We start from the raw sequence: 15,417 nt of genomic DNA on the forward strand, positions 1-15,417 counted from the left end.
AGGTAGATACTGACGCAAGACCCACAGCCCATACAAGGCGACGATATGAAGGCTAGTAAGTCTAGGAAGTGCGGCAGAGGAAATTCCTATGCCTTTCTTTTGAGCTGGACAAAATCAGAGAGGCAATAACGCAGCTGAAAAACGGGAAGGCGCCCAGTTTAGACGGCAATCCCGCCGAATTTTATAAACATTATATAGATATTATGGCTCCAGTCCATAAGGAAATATACGAAGAATCCTTAGAACGGGGAGTGCTCCCTCCCTCAATGAGAGAAGCGCTGATCACATCCCTTTTGTAGTCTGGCAAGCACCCCGATTCCAGCGACTCTTATAGGCCACTATCGCTTATAAATTGTGACACGAAAATACTAGCTAAAATCTTGGTTCACCGGTTAACCCTTTTAATGGATAAGCTTATCCTCCCCGACCAGTCGGGAATTGTCCACAGACAAGCCACCACCCAAAACCTTCTCACCCTGTTCTCCCTGCTCCAGAATGTAGCGCCTGAATTCCCACTAGCTGCAGTTTATTTGGATGACACTAGGGCGTTTGATTCAGTAGAGTGGGATTATCTTTTCGGGGTATTACAGCGCTTGGGCTTTCCTCCTTTATTCAATTTCTGGATCAGTTTGTTATACCTACTGTGTTGGACTTGGCCCTTCTGGCAGGTTCACCCCTAATCTTTTTGCTTTTAGTTTGTGATCTGTGTTAGTGATTTTTGGACTCTGCGCACATAGGAATGCATGGGGAATGTGTGTGTCCATGTTAATTCCTGATGTGTGGGGAGTGCAGGCTCAAGTTTGGTATGTGCGAACTCGTGAGATAGAATGCTGCGCAATGATGTATGTGGCGTGTATGTGTCTAGTGTGGAAGTGCAACTTCTAGACATTGGTATGTGTGTGCAGTTAGGGTGCTGGCGTGTGATTGGCTGGAGCTGGCTGGTGAGCCTGGCTCAAGGAGTCTGGATGGGTCTGCCCGGTGGTGAGTGGAGAGATTAGCATGAGTGATGTGATGCAGGGGTGCACCTGGGTCCTGAATAGGGCTGGGCTTTCCCCAGACAATGCTGGCTCCGCCCTCTGTAGTGCGTCTAATGACCCTAGCCCTGCCAGTGAAAAGAGTGAGGGGCTGAGCACATCAAGAGTGCTCACAAACCAGCTGTGACTGGTTTTTCCCCTCACCCTGAAGCCAGACAAAGGATTTTACAGTATAAGAAGGGGCTGTGTCCCCCTACAATTTGTTCTCTCCCAGGATCCTATCTGGGGGGGGGGCTGCTGCTGGGAGCCAGGAGGAACGCCACTTGGACTGCCTCCCTGCCTGGAGGCCCAGTGAGCTGGCTCTGGGCCCAGCCTTGCCCCCCTGCCTGCCTCCAGAACTTTATTTTACTTATAGCGCTGAGAGCGCTTTTCTCTTGTCCTTCAGCGCTGGGGAGCGCTGTGTTTCCTTGCCTAGCGCTGAGAGCGCTTTTCTTTGTCCCTAGTGCTTGAGAGCGCTTCACTTGCTTCGCCGGTGCCCACCCGGCATTTGACCAGTTTGACAAAATTTGACAAAATGGCTTCAGGCCAGGATTCAGCACCGAATCCGCCCTGCTGACCACCATTGAAAACGTACAGAACATTTTGGACGCCGGTCAAAGTGCTGCGCTGATTTTACTCGATCTCAGCGCAGCCTTTGATACGGTCTCCCACTCCATCTTATTAAAACGTCTCGAAGCCATAGGTATTAAAGACCTTGCACTAAAGTGGTTCCGGTCATTCCTAACAGACAGATCTTGTCGGGTCTCTGCCCCCCCGTTTACATCAGAGCCTCACCCCACAGAGCAAGGCGTCCCCCAGGGATCGGCGCTCAGCCCGTCCCTATTCAATCTTTATGTCCAGCCTCTCGCCGAAATAGCAAAAGAATGGGACCTGACACTAGTGTCGTACGCCGACGACACCCAGCTTGTCATCTCCCTGACTGAGGGCCCCTCGATCTCAGCGGCGAGATTTAAGAACGGGTTAGAGGCAGTTGCTCGCTGGATGTCACACAACTGCCTCCAGCTGAACGCTGGCAAAACAGAGGTGTTGCTTTTGGGCAAAAACCCTGAATACTGGACTGATCACTGGTGGCCGTCCGCACTGGGCCCGACCCCCCCCCCAAAACAGTGGTAAAAAACCTTGGTGTCTGGGTGGATGCATCCCTTACCTTCCAGACCCACACTAAGAAACTGGCTGCCACCTGTGTGGGCCTGTTGAGGAACCTTCATCCTATTCTTGGCTTTTTTGATCACCATACGCGTCAACTGATAGTCCAATCCACCATCCTGGCTCGACTGGACTACGCCAATGTCCTTTTCCTCGGCCTTAATAAAGCTGAGATGGCGCGACTTCAACGTATTCAAAACTCTGCCGCCAGGGCAGTTGTAGGCCTCCCTCGAAGGTGTTCCGCAAGAAACACCATCCAGAAACTACACTGGCTACGCATGGAAGCCCGAATCCAGTTTAAAGCCCTCACTACGGTCTTCAAAATTCTCAAGACTGACTGTCCTGGTCTCCTGCGTCCACTCCTAGAGCCCTACACCCCTCAGCGGGCCCTACGCTCCCTGGGTCAAAACTTGGTTGTTACCCCACGTATAAGGCTAAGCAGAATGGGCGGTCGCTCTTTCAGAGTCCTGGGGGCAAGGCTCTGGAACTCCCTTCCATTTCACATTCGCTCCATAACTAATCTGCTCGCCTTTCGCAAAGCGATCAAAACATTCCTTTTCTCCCCATCCTAATCTCTTTTGCCCTCTCTGTTCCACCTCCCCCTTTTTGGTTTTGTTATAGTTTAGCGCCGGGACGCCTCGTTGCTGGGGCAGCTGTTCGCGCTCAATAAAACGTTATAACATAACATAACATAACATTGCCAGTTGTACTACTCGATTTATTATTTATTTAAAAAGAGCCGGTGCCCACCCGGCATTTGCCCCGGATTGTGCCTCCAGCTGCTGTCCTATCCGCCGGGCCACCCGCTGCTTGAGACGCCTCGGAAGCCGAAGGTGCCACCCGGAAGTCCCGCCCCCGCAGCACGAGAAGAAGAGAGGCGGCTGGGACTGAGCAGGTGAGGTCCGCGGGGCTCCCGTGCCCGGTAGAGCCCTGCCCAGTCCTGCCTGACACCACCAGAGAAGTCAGAGCAGCCGCCGCGAGACCCGGTGAGTGACCGCGGCTGCGGAGAGAGGCGTCGGAGTCCCCCGGAGTTGTCCATGGTGAGTGGGGCTCAGTTTCACAGTGCAGGGGGTGTTTGTTCATTCTGAGCCTGTCGAGGCTCCACCGGTGCAGGGAATTTTTCTCGAGCCCCGAGGCTCCAACATGTGGGACAGTTCTGCCGAGCCCTGAGAGGCTCCCACGGGACATTGTTGTTTTAGAAACTACAAGAGGCTCCTAGAGGCCATAATTTTGCGAGTCCCCCGAGCGGCACTCCCACGAGGAGCGCAGTTCTCCACGAGCCCCGAGAGGCTCATACCGGCCCAGCCCATTTGTGCAGCGAGGCCTGAGAAGCTCCAGGGGGCATTTGCAATATCGAGTCCCCCGAGGAGGGACTCCAATGTGTGGGGCATATTTGATTCAGAGCCTGCGAGGCTCCCAGGCGCATTCTTGTTCTCAGAGCCCACGAGGCTCCACGCCCGCATTTTGTTATTTAGAGCCCAGAGAGGCTCAGGCGCCACAGCTGTTGTTGAGGAGCCCAGAGAGTCTCCAGGCATACTGTGTTCGAGCCCAGAGAGGCTCAGGGGGCATTCTGTTTATTTTGAGCCACCAGGCTCTTGGGGGACACGAGTCAGTTGGTTAGAGCCCCAAGGCTCCCACGCTGTGTTTGGCCCCATTGTTGTTCTTGAGCCCACGAGACTCCAACGTTGGCCCCATCAGTGTTTTCAGCTGCCCAGCACTTAGTGGGCAGTTTCCACGTTTAGGTTTGTGTTCTTGGCTGCCTGCGCAGCCTGCCCTGACATTCTGGACTGAGGGCATTTCAGCCCTTGCGAGGCCAGTTGGCCTGAGGGAGAGTTCTAGTGTTGTGCCTATGTGCACCTTGCCCAATTTGTGATTTACTGGCTAATGTGATTTCTGCGCAATTGTTATTACCTACACCTCTGAATGTTTATATGCTTCATGTGTTTTGCTTCTTTCCCTTTGCTATGTGTTTGATGCTTAGGTGATTGTTTTTCCTTCTATAGGTCCTGCTAGTAAGATCCTAGGTCCCTGCGTTATTTTCCTAAGGTGGTTAGGGTGGCGTAGGAAGTACTTACCTTTACCAGTAATTACGGGTTGTGTGCTACATGTACTATTTTGATGCTACAGTTATAATAGGTTCTATGTGTTAAGTGTTATACCTACAAGTATTATTATTCCTACAAAGTGCTAATTACAACAAGTGCCAATTCTGAAAAGTGCATACCCCTGACAGTGGTCCATGTGGCCCTCTCCTGTACATAATCCCCTGTAAATTCTGCCTGTGCCTGTTGGCACATTGTAAAGTGTGTGTTTTTATCTAATTTGTTTTGCTATAATACAAAGGCTATTTGTATATATAACCTTGTGTGGAGTTTCCTTTGTGGTGGCCCTTGGGTGTTGTTGCTGGGTGCGCGCGCAAACGCTTTACACATCGCCTCCGAGTTTAGCCTTACTGCTTGTGTCACGTTACCAAGGAGGTGAGCAGGGGTTATCTTGGTGTGTAACTCCCTTGCCTTGACTTAGGAATGGTGATCTCTGACAGACTTTGGTGTGAGCCCTGGCCAGCCAGGGGTCCCGTTTCTAACATACCGCCAAAGTGTTTGATCAATGGTCATCTCTCTCCCGCTCTTTCCATCACAAGAGGCACACTTCAGGGGTGCCTGTTGTCTCTACTCCTTTTCGCTATGGCGGTTGAGCCACTGGCATCCAGGCTCCGACAGCATCATCAGGATAGGGCATTTCATTGCTGTTTGCGCCAAAATCCTGATATCCCTTTATGCAGATGACATTACTTTATAAATTAGGTATCCCCAACAAAACGTAAACCCTATATTACGGGAGTTCCTTGTTTTTGGTAGGCTTTCTGGGGTTAGTATCAACTGGGGGAAGTATCATTTTTTTCCGTTACCAGATTTGCGCATGATTTCCCACTTGAATGGTGTGACACTGACTTACACTACTTTGGTATACAGCTGACCAGAGACAGGGAAAACGTCATACGTCTTAACTATGGCACAGCCATCACACGCCTTGCCGGCAATGTCACTCGCTGAATCTCTCTGCCCCTCTCGTCCGCAGGCCATGCTTCCCTGATTAAAATGGTTGTTCTCCTGCAGTTTTTATATCTTTTCATGAACATACCTTACAATCCTGGTCCCTACTTTTTAAAACTCTACATACTGAGATACTACGACTACTTTGGGGAGATAAGCAGCTGAGGCTCAAATGGTCTATACTTATTAAACCCTATGCTCAAGGCGGCTTTGACATACCAGACTTTGAGGTTTATTTTTTAAGTGCGCTGGCACATTATGCTTATTATTGGATTGATCCCCCCCAGGTACATGCCACAGGTTGCTACAGAGGATTGGCTTGCTGACCCTATACTGTTAGCCGGTCTCATACATGCCCCTGTTCAGACTCACGCGCCACCACCTACCACGACCACGGGCACAGTAGATACATTGAACCGTATTAAAGACCTTCTCGATTCCCCCTTGATATACTCCTCGAGGCTTCCACTGTCCTATCATCCCTGCATGCCATTGTTGCAGGAAAAAGGCTTCCATAAATTGTGCGAAAGGATTCATGTCACTAAATGGGGCGATCTTTTTCACGAGGGCGTGGTCCGTTCTTCGAACCAATTTTTCCAAGGGATTCAGCTTTCGCCTTTAGATTTGTTCTTATATGTTGGACTTAGACAGGGAATACGCTTGGTTGTCCCAGATTTCCCACGGGAGCCCATGAATCTTGCCCCCTTGCACCAAATGTTGGGGTCCACGGATGGCAAACATCTAGTGTCTGGGCTATTTAACAACATACGCATACACCAAACAGACGATACTAGTCCGGCCCGAGGAGGTAACTGCCGAACAATGGACCTACTGTTGTCTCCAGACCTCATAAATTTCTGCCAGTTGAAGACTGCGGGTAATACACTATAAGTTTCTACACCGTCTGTACTACACCCTGGCCAAAAAGTTTAGATATCAACTGTCTGATAATGACCGATGCGAAAGGTGTGGGAAACCGGGAGCTGGATTTCTACATTTAACATGGGAATGCCCGAGGATGCAGGAGTTTTGGGAACAGGTTTACGTGGCACTTGAGAAAATGACGAATAGCACATTAGCGAGAGACCCCCTGATGGCGCTCTTAGGCTAGTCCGCACAGATATCTAAATCACACTGCAAGATCCTGGCCATACCATTCCTCAAGGCAAAGCGATGAGTGGCCTGACGATGGGGCTGGGGGAGGGGCCCAAAGTTCAAGGATTGGCTGCGAGATCTGATCTATTGTCAGGAGCAATTTACCATATATGCTGAAACACTCCCACAAGCCTCTAGGCCCAGGGACATATGGGGTCCTCTCCAAAGCTACATCCTAATGCGAGACCCGGGTGGGTCATATACCCCCCTCTGGAAACCGATACTTAACTGTGGTGTGAAGTTACCTTTTCATGCCTCCTATACTACCATCCTCTATATGACAGATATATGGTATACCTTCTAGTATTGTGGTGGCATGCTCCGGGATCTCCTGCTCCGCCACTATTGCCAGAGAAACCAGGGTGTGAGGCCTGGATGAGCAGTCTGTAGGAGCGTGCTGCCTGTCTGCTGAAATGTACCCCTGATATTCTAGAATACGCTTTTTTTACATGATTCCTCATTTATGGTCATTTGTTGTAATTGCATGGTACCCAAGATATACCCACCTGTTGTTTTTTGATGTTGCAAAGAGTACAAAGAGAACACAATGTAAGATGGAAGCCTGTAACATTTATGGTTATCAGAAGATGTAATGTTTGTTACATGTGATAAAAATAATTAAAAATACAAGTTAAAAAAATAAAATGAAATAAAGTCATCAAAGGCACTGAAAAAGAAGTACATGCTAACTTACCACTGAATTTGATTTACATGTCATTATATTGGTAAGCATGGGCTGCAGTGGTACCCTGGAAGAAGTTATGAAGCACAAGATTTAAGCAACAACAGGTCAGGACATTGACTCTCGCTTGATAATGAAATAGAATATCTACTCCCCAAGGCACCGCTAGGTAGTATCAGGGTCAACAGACATCCACACCTTTTAAGAATTGGTCATTGTTCCTTGTGAGGATACAACAAACAATTGAGAAGGACCCCTTGAGAAAAAGAGAAAAAGATGCTGATCCTGCGAAGAGCAGTCTGCAATGAACTGAGCTGAACCACAGGGACGCTTATCAGCCGGAGATTGAAACGCGAGCCGATGCCTCACATCAGTGTCGACGTGCTCCAGACCGAGCTGCAAGGATGAGATTCAGGGGGGTTTGATCAGCTCCAGCTTATCTGCAATGTTCTCTAAGCACAGCACTCACACTTAAAGCACACAGATCTTGTTACTGCCTCTGGCTAAAGAGTTACACATTGATTTCAACAAAGCTAAGGTGCTGCACATCACCAACACCTTGTACAGACACTTATTTAAAACTGGTAAGACATTCAAACCTGTCCAACTCAGCAGTAAACCAAACAGCAGCCCAAAAATGTACCACAAGGAAATTGGAGCATGTTAACATTTTCCATCAAACATCCCCTCCACAATATGGCACTCAACGCCTTCAGTATTCTTAATGTGTTAATAGCAAAGTCACCAACCTGCATTAACCGCTCTCCATTATCACTGGTGCTAAACCTCAGTAGCTAGTTTTTAACAGGTTACTTGGGTCCACATGAGAGAGTTCAGATCCATTTGGTAGGGGCAAGGAAGCAGAAGAGAGAAAGCTGTAAATGAAGAATCTGTGATCTATTTGATAAGATCCAGGAAGATCCTTGGCTGGTAGCAAAGCAGTGGAAACTTAGTTTGGATGGAAAGAGCTTCGCCTATTACTTTCAACGATGCAGTCCAGTGATTGGTTAATCAATTGAAGGTATAAAATACAAAAGATAAATTACATAATTGTATGAATAAATGTGTTATGATATTTGATTATCTCTTAATAATCAACATAGCACAGATGCTCAAAATGCTTTATTGATTGACGTTTTTTTTGTCCCATATGTACAAACAGGCAACCAACATGCATTTCATTGTATAAGTGGCCTGACGTCTTCACAGGAGAAAAGATGAAAGAACAGGAAATATATTTCAAGTCGAGGTTTCCTGAGTCTGAGTATAAATATAACAATAGACCATAATCTGACTATATCTCCAACACAACACATTTAACCACACTTTGGATCCGTAATAGATGTCTTCTCTCTTCAGCGCCAAGACGCCCTCGGGCAATCGCCCGCTATACAAATAGAAAAATCAAATCAAATCAAAAATCAAATTCTAGGACCACCTTCCGTACTCAAAGCCTTCCCTGGACATGCCCAAGTGTGAAAGAGCAGGAAGAGTAGTAGAGAGGACTTGAAAAGGGACCCGAGGTATGGGAAGGTGGCTCTGTATATACTATACCAAAATAAGTTATAGTGTGCACAGAGTCCAGGGAGTCCCCAGAGGTATAGCAGAGACTAAATTAGGTAAGTACTAACATCTCTCTTTGAGGTAGTGTGGGCAACCAGTTGGGATTATCCAGAGGGTGAGTTAAGCATTTATTGTATTAACTCAATCGAGGACTGATACACACACTCAGAGACAGAATCCAGACCAATTAGGTAAGTATAAAAAAAGTTATACTCACGTTTTATTTTTAGAACTAAGCAGGATTTGGCACAGGTAAGTAAAATACACTTCGCAAATGCAAGACTGTTCAAGGAAATGCAGTTGTGGTTGAATTTGTACTTGCTTCAGGTGTGTATTACTTTGTAATGCAGTTTAAATTACACAGTAATTACTCTTAGATTACTTTCGATTACTTTCTGATTACTTTGAGTACTGGGGTGGTATGCCTAGATACAACACCGTAAGTTTGTGCAATACAAGGGAAGTACAACTTTTTGTACTTTGCAATTGAGTTCACTTCTCTTCATACATATAACAGTGCCACACAGAACATTTTTAGGCACAAAATAACCTGGGTTCCTCTGGGAAAATGGTCATCGGTTTTGAAGGTAAGTACTCAACTTACAAGGGCGAGTATTGGGGGTTAGGACCAAGGTTTCCCAAGGTCTAGATGGGCACTCAAGTTGCACTACCTGTGGCAATGGAGTGGCCGGGTGCGGATCACTGACATAATATCGAATACACAAATATAGAATTACCAAAATATCGAAGAAAAAATATAGAATGCAAAAATATCGAATTCCTATCTACAAACAGGTAAGTACAAAAATATTGAATCAAAAATATCGTTAAAAAAATATAGTTAGTCAAAATATCGAATTTCTTTGAATGTCTTAAAAGTAATTTAACATGAATGAAATAATAAATATAACATTTACTATTACCACTCCAGTGAGTGCAGCAGTGGGGAAAGCGTTGGATAGCGTAGAGGTAAAAATTACTATTCCCACTCCAGAGAGTGCAACAGTAGGGAAAGCGTTGGATAGCGTAGGGGTAAAAATTACTATTCCCACTCCAGAGAGTGCAACAGTAGGGAAAGCGTTGGATAGCGTAGGGGTTAAAATTACTATTCCCACTCCAGAGAGTGCAACAGTAGGGAAAGCATTGGATAGCGTAGGAGTAAAAATTACTATTCCAACTCCAGACAGTGCAACAGTAGGGAAAGCGTTGGATAGCGTAGGGGTAAAAATAGCTATTCCCACTCCAGAGAGTGCAACAGTAGGGAAAGCGTTGGATAGCGTAGGGGTTAAAATTACTATTCCCACTCCAGAGAATGCAACAGTAGGGAAAGCGTTGGATAGCGTAGGGGTAAAAATTACTATTCCCACTGCAAAGAGTGCAATAGTAGGGAAAGTGTTGGATAGCGTAGGAGTAAAAGTTACTATTCCAACTCCAAGGAGTGCAACAGTAGGGAAAGTGTTGGAAAGCTTAGGGGTAAAAATTAATATTCCCACTCCAAAGAGTGCAACAGTAGGGAAAGTGTTGGATAACGTAGGGGTAAAAATTACTATTCCCCTCCAGAGAGTGCAACAGTAGGGAAAACATTGGAAAGCGTAGGGGTAAAAATTGCTATTCCAACTCCAGAGAGTGCAACTGTAGGGAAAGTGTTGGATAGCGTAGGGGTAAACATTACTATTCCCACTCCAGAGAGTGCAACAGTAGGGAAAGTGTTGGATAGCGGAGGTTTAAAAATTACTATTCGATATTAAATTACTCACCTTCAATTCGATATTTTTCACCACTATATTCTGTCCATTCGATATTTTGGTAATTCTATATTTTGAATTCAATATTTTGTCTTGTTACCCCGGGTGCAGAGTGCAGTGGCCCAATGTTAGCCAATAGGGCTAAGGGGGTTTCAGTTAGAGACTGCTGACAAGCAGGCCACTCGGTAGTGAGACCAAAACTCTTGGGTTTAAAGTCATCACTGCAGGGGCCAATAACCAACAGCGGAGTTGCACCAACAAAGGCACTAAGTGAACGGGTGCAGGGTGTAAGTCGGACGTCGAGGACCCTATGCTTTCAAATGGAGACCTTTGGTTTCACAAATCTGCTGCAGGCTCAGGTAGAGAGACATCCTGAAGGCGACCACTGGTTGGAGAGGTAAGTTGGTATCTTGGGAGATGCCTGGACACTGTCTGTTGGGCCACCCAAGGTCGTGGTGCGTCAGGTGCAGGGTGTCTTCTGGCGCCAGGTTTTCTTTCAAGCTCCAGTCACGGTCGGGGGAACCTTTCAGGTTGAGGCTGCAGGCGTCTTCTTGAGGCTTGAGGGAGGTCGGGGATCACCAGATTGCAGGTCAGGATTACTGTGGAGACCTCCTTTGGGTGTTGGGCCACTCGAACTCGGGGCATGGGCATCAGGTTCAGAGTGGTGCAGAATCGCAGAGACACCGGTATACGGATTCTGGAGGTGAGTCTTTTGTTGAGCAAATCCAGTGCTCACGGGTGACAAAGTTTGTGGGAAGGTCGCAGGGCTGGTCCTCCAGGCTCTGGGGGTTGCTGGCTGCTGGAATCGCTGGAGTTCCAACTGTAGTCAGGTTGTAGTCAGACCCGTAGGGCTGGGACCAAGGCAGTTGGTGTCCTCTTCTCTTTCCTGGGTCAGCACAGCTCTTCAGACCTTATTTCTTCCTCGAATCTGAATAGGCAAGGTTCAGGTTGCCCCTAAATACTATATTTAGGGGTGTTAAAGGGGTGTGCAGGGCCGGGACCAATAGGTCCCTTCCTTAGGGTTGGTACACCCCCTATTATGCCACTCTCCAATGGGAGGGGGAAAGAGCCTCTTCCTAATTGGCTGAGTCCCCTCATTTTCAAGATGGAGGGGACTGAGATGTGTGCATCACCTCACCTCCCCCACATGAGGGTTGGGATGGTTGGCAAAGGTGAGCACACCTCTCTTCCTACCTTGGATCTCCCGACAATTCTCCAGCCCAAAGTGAGAGCCAGAACCGGTGGGAATCAGTTGCTGGGGCAACAAAAGGCAAGGACAGCGTCCAAAGGTGGCAGGCCTTTGAAGCTTCCCATTTTTCGGACCCAGCACATCCTGGGGTAAGAGACATAATACATCTGCCCAGAATGGGCTTTGTTTCTGGAACCAGAGAGTAGGGGCTCTCTTCCCAGGTGTCCAGAAATCTGTCTGGTGGTGGCAAATGGCGGGCAGCCATTCAGGGACCACACCAGGGCTGGTTGACTTCCAGGGGGCATCTCTAAGATGCTCTCTGAGCGCATTTTACATTAAATCCCACATTGGCATCAGTGTGGGTTTAATGTGCTGAGATCTTTGCTACCAATCTTCCCAGTTTTTAGTAAAGCCATTATAGAGCTGTGGAGTTTGCAATGACCAACTCCCAGACCATATACTCGTTATGGCTTTACTACACTTACAATGTCTAAGAATGGACTTAGACACTGTAGGGTTACAGGACTCATGCCTCTGTATCCTCACCTTAGGGTAGTGTACCCTGCAAGAGGGGTGATTTACCTAGGCCTCAGGCAGTGGATTGAAGGCATGGCACATAGGGATGCCTGCCAGGTCCACTCTTCACTTTTCACTACACCAAAACACGCAGCCTTCAGTGGCAGTGTGTGTGCTAAAGTGCAAGACCTCTAAGGGGGGCACAATAGGTGCTCCAGCCCTTAGAGGACTTCCCTGGCCATAGTGTCCTTGGTACCCATGGTACCTTTTACAAAGGGCTTACCTGTGGCCAGGGATGTGCCAGTTATGGATACAAAAGTATAGTCTTGGGAAAGAACACAGGCACTGTGAACCTGATTTGCAGGGACCTAGGGCACATCAAGTCAGGTTGTATCAAATTTCAGGTAAAAAGTGGGGGGTAACCATGCAAAATGTAGCACTTTCCTACACAAGAGTAGTTATTTTTCAGTTCATGTGCTCTGAAAACAGACTGTTGAAACTCATTAGCATTACACGAACCTGCAGGCAATGTGTTTGGTGGCAGTCTGGGCGGCGGAGGGCATGAGACTAAGGTAAGAGGGCTGTTGGCAGGCACTACACAAAGTTTTGACTCAAGCACCCAAGACGATTTAGAACTAAGCCAACAGCCTGGATGGGGTAGCTTGTCCACCTCTAGTGGAAACAAATGTCAATAGGTATAAAAAATGCAACCTGCAAAGGGACCTCCAGTAAAGCAGACAATCAAATCCCTCTTTAGTATCCCTTTGTAGTATCAAGTCACCAGAGGCTGCGTGTTCCCACACCTACAAAATATTGCTGGTAGAATCACATTTAGTCAGGTAGCTGAAGTGCAGCTCAGTTCCCATCTGACCGCCTCCTATGGTGTGAGGGAGTATGGAGGCACTCCCATCTGTGGCACCTGCCTCTTTCCCGCTCCCCTAAAAGCCTACCCGCCAATGGCGTGGTGCTTCCCACCCCGATGCCCGGCAATTCCACCTGCTCCATTTACCAAAAGCAGGTGGTAAACGTGATTGTCAAAGATTAACAAAATTAGAAACTGCATACAGATGTGTAACTAATAAAACCAAGCCCATAAGTTATTCCTCATTACAAATGGGAACAACTTGGAGTCCCTTCTGTTCTGACAGGAAAAAAGCCTGCTCTGGGTGGATGTGTTCAGTTCACACCTTCGCCAAGCAGGATAGACGTTCCAGGGCAGGAAGATTCAAAAGCCCTGCTGCCTCTGATATGCAACACTGTGCCTCTGCGGATAGTAATAGGTGCCCACCCCCTTGTACTGACCCCACTTCTGGGCAGCAAGACAGATGGGAAAATTAATTAGGTTAGGAGGTGTGCTGACATTCAGCCAGCACCACTCTAAGGAGGGACAGCTGATCTGGACCCCACTTTTTAGAATCCTCCATCTCGTGTTGCTGAACGAGAAAACTAAGTGCCTGCCTCTGAGTTTTTTTGTTTTTTTAAATAAATGTTTTCTTGGGGTATACATTAGAAGATGTAAAAAACAACTAAGAGAGTAAGGGATTCTCCACTGGTGTGGAAGGGGGTACTCCTGGTCACCTAGACCTCAAGCTATATAAACAAAATGAGGAGTATCACCAATGGACCTGAAGAGGTCCTATTGGGAAAAGAAAATTGTTCTTTTGTTAGAAGACCCCTCACTCACCAACCTGGTTGGTGACATGCTTCATCATCGGGGTCCCACCCAGACGGCTGAATGCCATCTGGGTGTGCTGCGACACCTGATTACAGTGGAGCGGGTAGTTTGAGTGAGTGCAAAGTGAAAAAGTGAGTTAAAAACTGCCTAAGTATAACTTCAAAGAAAAACTTTATTCTGAAGCTACTTGACAGTATTAAAAACAGTATGATGATACTTCCGTTGGTTAGGTTTACAGATAGTATCTATGTGAATGGTCTACATGTTTCAACCTGTAATGGAAAGTGCCAAGTTTTCGCCAGGACCAGGTGGTGGGAGACCTGGGCGGTATACACTCGCTAAGGTGTATCCAACCCTCGGTCCCAGTGTCCTAACTGTGTACTTACAGTTAGTAGTCCTTGATCCAAAATATTAGACAAGGAAAAAAGCGAACCTGTCCTGACGAAAACCTGGCACTTTCCATTACAGGTTGGTGAGTGAGGGGTCTTTTAACAAAAGAACAATTTTCTTTTGGACTTTCCCCTTTTCCCAATAGTATACATTAGAAGTCCAGCACGGTTACAGTTTTCATCCTTATCTCCTCCAACAAACACAGTAATAGCTTTTAAACAAAAATTGATTATATAGCATTCCATATAAGATCTAAAAAAATGATACAAATTAACGCTCTAAAAGGGGGTCATTTATCATACAGCAGACTCATGATGGACAATAACAACAGCAAGATCATAAGACTTATTCTGTAAAAAAAAATACCTATGAGATTTCATGAGACATTAGAAGTTATACAAATTAATCAAAATACGAGATAAAAGCAGCTGCCAGGAAAGAGATAAAAAGAATAAATATATTTAAATATATTTGGGTAATTAATATAAAGTGCTAGTGCTGCGCCTAAATACATATAAAAACAGGAAAAAAAGATAACCAGGGTATAGAAGAGAATGCATATAGTTTGTGTGTTCTCTGTACCACAGGACACCAGAGAGCAAGTTTACGTACTTTACAAATCAGTTTTTATGGTTCGCCCTGATTCAGCTATTGAGAGACTGAGCTTCATATCCGGGGTCCCCATTTTTGCACCTTCCAACCCTTACACTCATAAAACTTAGGGCCAGATGTAGGTGGCCATTTACCGACTGGTAACAGCCGATTTCGGCCGTTACCGACCAGTAAATGGTCATTTGTGATGTAGGGGCCCTATTTTACTGATTCAGTAAATTTACCGATTCGGTAAAATACCGAATCGGTATTTTTACCGATTCGGTAACTTGCAGATGTAGGTGGGACTCTTCTGAGTCCCACAGGCCTTACAGAATCGGTATTTTACCACCCAATTGGATTGGGTGGTAAAATACCGAATACAGGTGTGCATGCACATCTGTGCATGCACACCTGTGCCATGTGACACACAGACATGCCCTTAGGGCATGTATGTGTGCCACATGGCACACAAGCCTGTAATTGGGGTGCTAGAGGGTGTCAAAGAGACACCCCCTGCACCCTTGCAAGAATAGGTAATTACCGAATCGGTAAATACCGATTCGGTATTCCACATTGATTCCTATGGGCTTCAAGGCCCATAGGAATCAATGGGGGATACCGATTCGGTATTTACAGAATCGGTAAATACCGAATCTTATAGATTCGGTATTTACC

The 15,417-nt window shown here is 46.7% G+C and overlaps 1 protein-coding gene across 1 annotated transcript in view; it reads right to left on the reverse strand.

Annotated features, from left to right (window-relative positions):
• LOC147725882 (long-chain-fatty-acid--CoA ligase ACSBG2-like) overlaps positions 1–15,417 on the reverse strand; it is a 194,013-nt gene that overhangs the window by 42,696 nt on the left and 135,900 nt on the right. The gene's annotated exons all lie outside the window — the stretch shown is intronic.

This window comes from Lissotriton vulgaris, chromosome 3_1 (genome assembly GCF_964263255.1).
Source record: "Lissotriton vulgaris chromosome 3_1, aLisVul1.2, whole genome shotgun sequence".
Lineage (NCBI taxonomy): Eukaryota > Metazoa > Chordata > Amphibia > Caudata > Salamandridae > Lissotriton > Lissotriton vulgaris.